Source organism: Pinus tabuliformis, chromosome 7, assembly GCF_031772625.1.
Source record: "Pinus tabuliformis cultivar Carrire ecotype Pingquan chromosome 7, CPIR1, whole genome shotgun sequence".
Classification (NCBI taxonomy): domain Eukaryota; kingdom Viridiplantae; phylum Streptophyta; class Pinopsida; order Pinales; family Pinaceae; genus Pinus; species Pinus tabuliformis.
This window is the reverse complement of record NC_142293.1, coordinates 870,418,675-870,425,435: the sequence shown is the minus strand read 5'-3', so window position 1 is coordinate 870,425,435 and position 6,761 is coordinate 870,418,675.

The window sequence follows — 6,761 nt, the reverse complement described above, 5'->3', positions numbered from 1 at the left end:
TCCCCTAACCAACTTTTAAAATACACCTTTCAGCCTTTAAAAAAATATGGATTAATATTTCACATTTCTAAAATAATTTAAGGTAACGTATGCAACATTACAAAACATTTTCCATACTTTTTCAAATGCACCAACCATACTTTTCCGAGTAACATCATCACCCAAATTTTCAAATAAATATTTTAATATTAAAAAAATTTAACTTTAAAAATATTAATTCTTAAATAAATATTTTAATATTAAAAATTTAACTTTAAAAATATTAATTCTTAAATAAATATTTTAATATTAAAATTTAAGCTACCCTGATGGGGTGGATGAAGGGCATCATGAGGAGCACGAAGGCACCCCTCGAAGGCATGTGGGATAAGCGGACATAGAGCAGAGCGTTCGAGATGATGAGCGTTGTAATTATATGTATGTGGGTAAATGGAGGGAAATTGTTAGTGTGCTTGGGCACGAGTGTTAAAGGTGGCAGAGCGACTTAAGCGTTTGTGTAGATTGTTAATTTGTGTAAAAAAAATTATTGTAGTATTTAGAGATATAAGCACATAGTCATAAGTGAGATTATTTTTTGCGTTTTAGTGGTGGCTACCAACCTTTGATTTGGGACCTGGAGAGGAATATAACTATTAACTTTATTGTAGTGGGGTTTGGTAAGGAGAGTTTGGGGAGTTCGCACAATTGGTGTCTCAGAACAAAGATTCTACATTGGAGCTTGGCTCTAATCACACAAGTAAGCCCCCAAAATAGTTCCCACAGTATTTATAGTGTAATTGTTGATTGTGTTGGTTGGGTTGGTCTCTAGACCTTACATTTTATGGCTCAACAAAGCCTAGGCTTTCTAACATACAAGGCACATAGTCGTGAATTTTGTGTGTTAGTTCTCTTCATTTGGAATTCGAAGATAGCAACTCTCGTGTAGAGGGTTATTCTGGGTCTCAAATCTAACTTCGTATAGTCAAGTGGTAGCAGGGGATGTGAAAAATGGTATGGTGACCTTAATTCCTTCCCGGCAAAACATCTCATCTCAAGGACTACTAGAGGGAGAACATTGATACTGGATTAGACTGGTAGACAGAGTGTCTCGCTATGGTCACGACCAATTGAGGCTCAAGAGGTGTATCCTTGGTTTTGCATTCTTAATCATTGATGTAGGAGCCAACTTGTGGGGTCTAGTGGGAATGGGCTTAGCTGGAGTTGGTTGCCCACTAACGCAAAGCAACCCTCGAAGGTTAGGCTCGAGATAGTTGGTCGTTGGGTGGGCTTGGGGTGCAACAACAAAGGCAGAGGGTTGGGAACACCATATTGAAGCTATGGTGAAAATGATGTCGCAGAGGGATAAAGCATAGAGAGCGATAGGTATGCACGGCCAAGGGGCGGAGCACAAAAGAGCAGTTGAAGCAATAGAGGGAGGAGATGTACAGGAGGCCAACCTGGATGAGGTGGTGGCCAATAATCCTGATCAGTCCCCTCGTCATGTTCTCCTTCCTACTTTCTGTGACATACTAAAAGCACAACTGAGACAAGTCATTACACTTTTGGAAAAATTAAGTTAGGAGAGAGATGAGGATCACAATGAAATAATCAATTTCATGAACAATTTTCAACATAATCAATGGGGTATGTTGGATAGATAGGTGTCACGTCATAGGGGCCAATGTAGGCTCGTTTCGCACATGGAGCAACTTGAGGGACACCTGGCACATGTAGAATTCCACGTTCATGGAGATCTTGGGCGTCCAGATCCTTCGAGGAACGACCCAAGTCGTCCTCCGGCGTATTGATGGTTGTGGGGTATTCTGGTCATATTGGTCTTTGTAGTTCTCAATACTAAGAAAGTTTTGGCATTTTGCATGCAATTTTTATGTTGTTCTTATGGCCAACAAAGCCAGTCGAAGTGAGGTTGGAAGAATACAATTATATGGATAAACTCTTTGTAATCTTTTGACAACTCAATAGAAGGCTTTTGATCTACAAAAAAATTATTTCAACTTTTTATTTTTTATTTTTTTTTAAATAAAAATGAGTATTGTTTAGATTAAATTCATGCCCAGACACGACTAATACTTGAGTGAGTTACATTGCAAAGTATTTCTTAGGCATCACAATGGCAATGAGAGAGCTTTCTAAGCTAGTCCAAGCAGAGTAAAAAATTATACTATATGATAGTACACTTATTTCTCTAGTACTATATAGATGGCAAAATTGATGCAGAAGAAAGATACATTGAAAACCAAACATCTAGATTGTTTAATCAATGGGTGAAGCCAGTTGATTTAGGTCTGTGTTCCTGCAAAACTCAGTTGGCATACTATCAACCTTGGCAACCTACAAAAGAGATCCACCCTAATGTTCCGGAGGGCCTCTACTTCATCCTCAAGTCGAGAAATCCTTTATCGTTGGCTCTTTATGGTGTCCAAGGTGGAACTATCAACGAAGCTCTGTTGATGAAGCAAAACCTGGAGGTCATAAACATCAACTCTTAATTCTGCAATTTCTTTGTAGCATTGTTCACATGAGAGAACCATGGCTTTAGGGCTGGAGAAATTACTTGCAGAGGCACTACGCTTACAGGCTTCTAAGCCACTCTCCTCGAGCGTTGGTGTCGATAGCCCCAATCCAAACTCCATAATTGAATCAAAGAACCAACAACAAATGCACATGATAAAGTAGCGAGAATAAGAGAAGTCACTAACATTTTGACGCTCATAAATATCCATGGAAAAGGAGGTGACACAACGGGCCTTGAGAATGGCAAGTGCTAAGTGAGTGAACTCATGACTTAGAGTAGTATAGGGAAGTTTACCCTTTCCAGGACGAAATTTCCACCTGTAAAATTGTGTGGACCCTTGAACGAAGACTATTGAGAGGATTCAAGCAACCTGACTCCAAACGTATGGCAGCTTGAGGCCAGAAACGAGTTGGAGAACCAGTGCACTAAGCGGCAATCTGAGCACTAATTTATGCTCATCCAAATCCCTGGAGCTTGTGTGAAATTCTAGAACTACAACTACTCTTCCTAGATCCCAAGGTTTTGCCATCATCAACCTGCTGCCTGAGATGACTTTTTCTTGGATGAATGGTTAAGATAGTGAATTCCTTGTCAAACCCTCGGCATGGGAATTAAATGCGACACACTGGTTAATGGTTGTCGAAGCATTTTCAATCGATCCCGCATGGTTATAACCTTAAACACCTTAATATTATTTAATACCCACACACCTTCCTACATGCAGTGTCGAACCATTGCCACATTCCACCATCTGTTGAGGCATGAATAAATGGAAGAAATGATGGGAACAATAGGGGAAAGGGGGATGGGGAAGAGGGGTGGAGGGGGAGGGGGAAGGAGGGGGCGAGGAAATAAGACGAGGGGGGCGGAAAAAAAAGGGTTAGAGGGATCATGAGGAGGGGGGGAAGGAGAAGAGTAAGGCACAAAGGCACTAATATAAGGAGTGGGAGACTGAAAAAGACTGAGGTGTCCACCATCATCAGGGAACATTATAAGACCCCAAGACCTTATTGACATCAATTTTTCCTTATTATAAGAGACAAGCTATATTGGCCATTGAGTCAACTTCAACATTAAGAGATCTGAGAACATGGAAAGAGGGGGAGATGGAAACATATGAGAGGAGGCTCTTAGCACATTGAAGGATATGGTTTAGTGCATTATCTTTAGGAGAAGAATTAGTTCTTAAGTATTTGATTACCAAGAAGGAGTCTCCTATGATAGTGAGGTCTTTAATGCCTTACTAGAGAGCAAGAAGGAGGCCCATATATAGGTTGTACAATTCTGCTTGATTGTTTGTTTCCTTCTTAGGTCCCAAGTGTACCAAATTACTATATTTCCTGTAGGATTGCAAATAATCCCTCCCCCTCTTGCTAACCCTAAAAAATATTTCAACTTTTAAAAATAGAAAAATATTCAAATTTTTTAGCAAATTAGTTTCCAAATTTTAAAAATAGTATTCAATATTTGTAATATGTTTTAATCAAGTAGTACATAAGCTCTTCATAGATTCAAATATAGAAGGGGTAAAGTATGTACACCTACAAAGGCTTTATTAGTCAAATTGCTACGCCAAGGGCGATTCCCTTGTCCTACAAATAATGGAGTCTCATACACCAATTTGGTGTCGCTTGGTTGTGACCTTAAAGTTAGATTATTATTATCACCATCATCTATGTGTTTTTTAGATATGTGGATACCTAAAAAAAAAAACTAATCATAGGTTGTATTACCTCAACTAAAGAAACTCCTACAAAACCGGTAAGGTAATAAACAACATCATTTATTTCCAAGTACACAAGGTCATGCATAGTTACAAAGAGAAAACATTCCAATATTTCAAAAAGGATATTTAGTAGAATTTGGGCACTAATCACATCAATGTGATGTGTTCTCCAAGTGACATGTTCTTCACAATGCATTCACTAAATGGAGAGTATTTTCTCTCTTACAACAAACAAATCACTACATTTTCTATTAAAACATATAATGTTCAACCTTTAATTGATGCTCATAAAATTAACATATGCAACTCTTCAAATTTTAAACCAAATTCAAAATTAAAATATAGAGTTTCCCCTAGTATTAATTATTAATTAATAAGGCTTGATAGCTCATTTTAATGGGGGTATCCAATGTACAAACATTCAACATGCTATAGACAGGCTTGATAGCTCATTGTAATGGGGGTATCCAATGTACAAACATTCAACATGCTATAGACAATTAACTTCAACATAGTGATTACAACTACCATATGCACATAGTTTGCATCAACCATCAAAACCTAATTCAATGCTTAAATAAATACATTGCCCTGAAGCCATGGTGCACCTTAAGGTAGTGGTTGCACCCACACATACTATATTAAAATTTTTCTCGTGACCAATACACATGTAAGTGGATAAAATCCCACCCCATGTCCTTCTTTAAAATACTATCCTCCTAGAAAAATCACTACTTGGGTTCTTTCCTTCATAAACCCACTCTTAAAAGGATTTGGCTTGCTTTTCCTAAATTCATTTGATGGAAAATCTGGTTGGCAAGAAATCATGTTATATTCCAAAATGAGACTCCTCTTCCTATACATGTGGCTAATAAAGCTCTAGCACTTGTCTAAATATCTGACCCCCCATAAGCCAAAATAACCTATTTCCCAACAATTAGATTCATATGAAATGGAATGGCTTAAAGTGCTTCTCTTGCCTTCCTTTGACCCAATCCCCATTCAATCTCAAATCTCCTTGACAGCTTCAATTCCCCCCTTTATTATCTCCCATTGGAGGACCTCTCAAAATTCCCATATTTTGGTTTTTGATGGAACAACCAAGCACAACCTCGAGGTCACAGGTGTAAGATGGGTGTTTTATGAACCAAGAGGAACTATTGAATTGACTTATTCTTGAAGCCTAAGAATATCTACAAATAATCAAGTTGAAGCCTATGCCCTGTATCTTGGACTTAAGTTGGCCTCCACTCTTAACAACCCCAAACTCATCACTAAAAGGGATTCCAAGAATACTATAAGGCATCCCCAACATGACTTTACTCCTTTTGATGCTAGATTGTCGTAAATCTTTTAATGTGCCTTTTCTCTACTTCATGTATTCCCCTATGTTTGCTCTTATCATATCTTTTGCACTATTAATTCTCAAGTTCATTATCAAGCCTCCTTTGGAACTCAAAGCAAAATGGGTGACCTCAAGATCAATGGTCAAGGTTTCTCCCTCCATATTCCTCGAGCCCCTATTCTAATTCATGTCATGTCCTATCAATATATTATGGTCTCATTCAATCTCATGCATTGTAACCTCATGACTCATCATTCCTTCCTCAACATCATTTTCATATCTTCCAACCCTACATATGATTACTTCCCTTACTCGATCTGGCATAGTGGTGGGGTAATTCTCATGCAGAACAGATCATAACTCTATACTTGTCATATTAATTTTTGTGAGTGGCTTTCAATGTTAATAGGATCAGTAGTAATGACCAATCCTTTTCTCCCTTATTTAAATATGTGTCCAATTTGAGTTTTCAACCACAATTCATCACAATATTGAATAGATACAATGCTCTCAATGTGCATATCACTCTGGTAATTCAACATCCTACTTCTACAGGTGAACATTGGAAAAAGGGAAACCAATGCAACCAAAACCACTCTACAACAACTTACAGTGGATTTTGAGGAGATTCACTCCTCACTCTGCAATCTTCAAATTAGGTTCTCCAATCTCATTGTACAAGTTGAGACTTCTCTGGAAATCTTAGTCCAACATAGACAAACTCTTCAACAACTCTAAGATGAGTGTGGAGCTCTACAATCCTACCAAGATAAACTGTGATCTCCCCAAACAATAGCTATGCAAACTCAATATTTGTCAAGATACTCAGAAACATGTCCTTCAACTCATAAATGGGCCCACATCTAGACTTGAATGATCTTGCTCCTACAAATTCACAAACTCGAAGACCCTCGCAAGTTGATTTCTATGCAATGTTTCTTAATATTAGGAATATTTTACAAGGTTTATAAAGCCAACTATCTTCTAAAAATTTTGTACTCCTTTTTTTATATTATGCTCAAACTACTTCTTGAACCTATACACATGCTCTAGAGCCTAGTAATGGCTACCATCTTTTATTTTTTTCTTAATGCATCACCTTGACGTGATTTTGCTAATACAAAATCTACCAATTCTTGTAAAAAACTAATAATTAATTTTAGAATAAGTTAAAA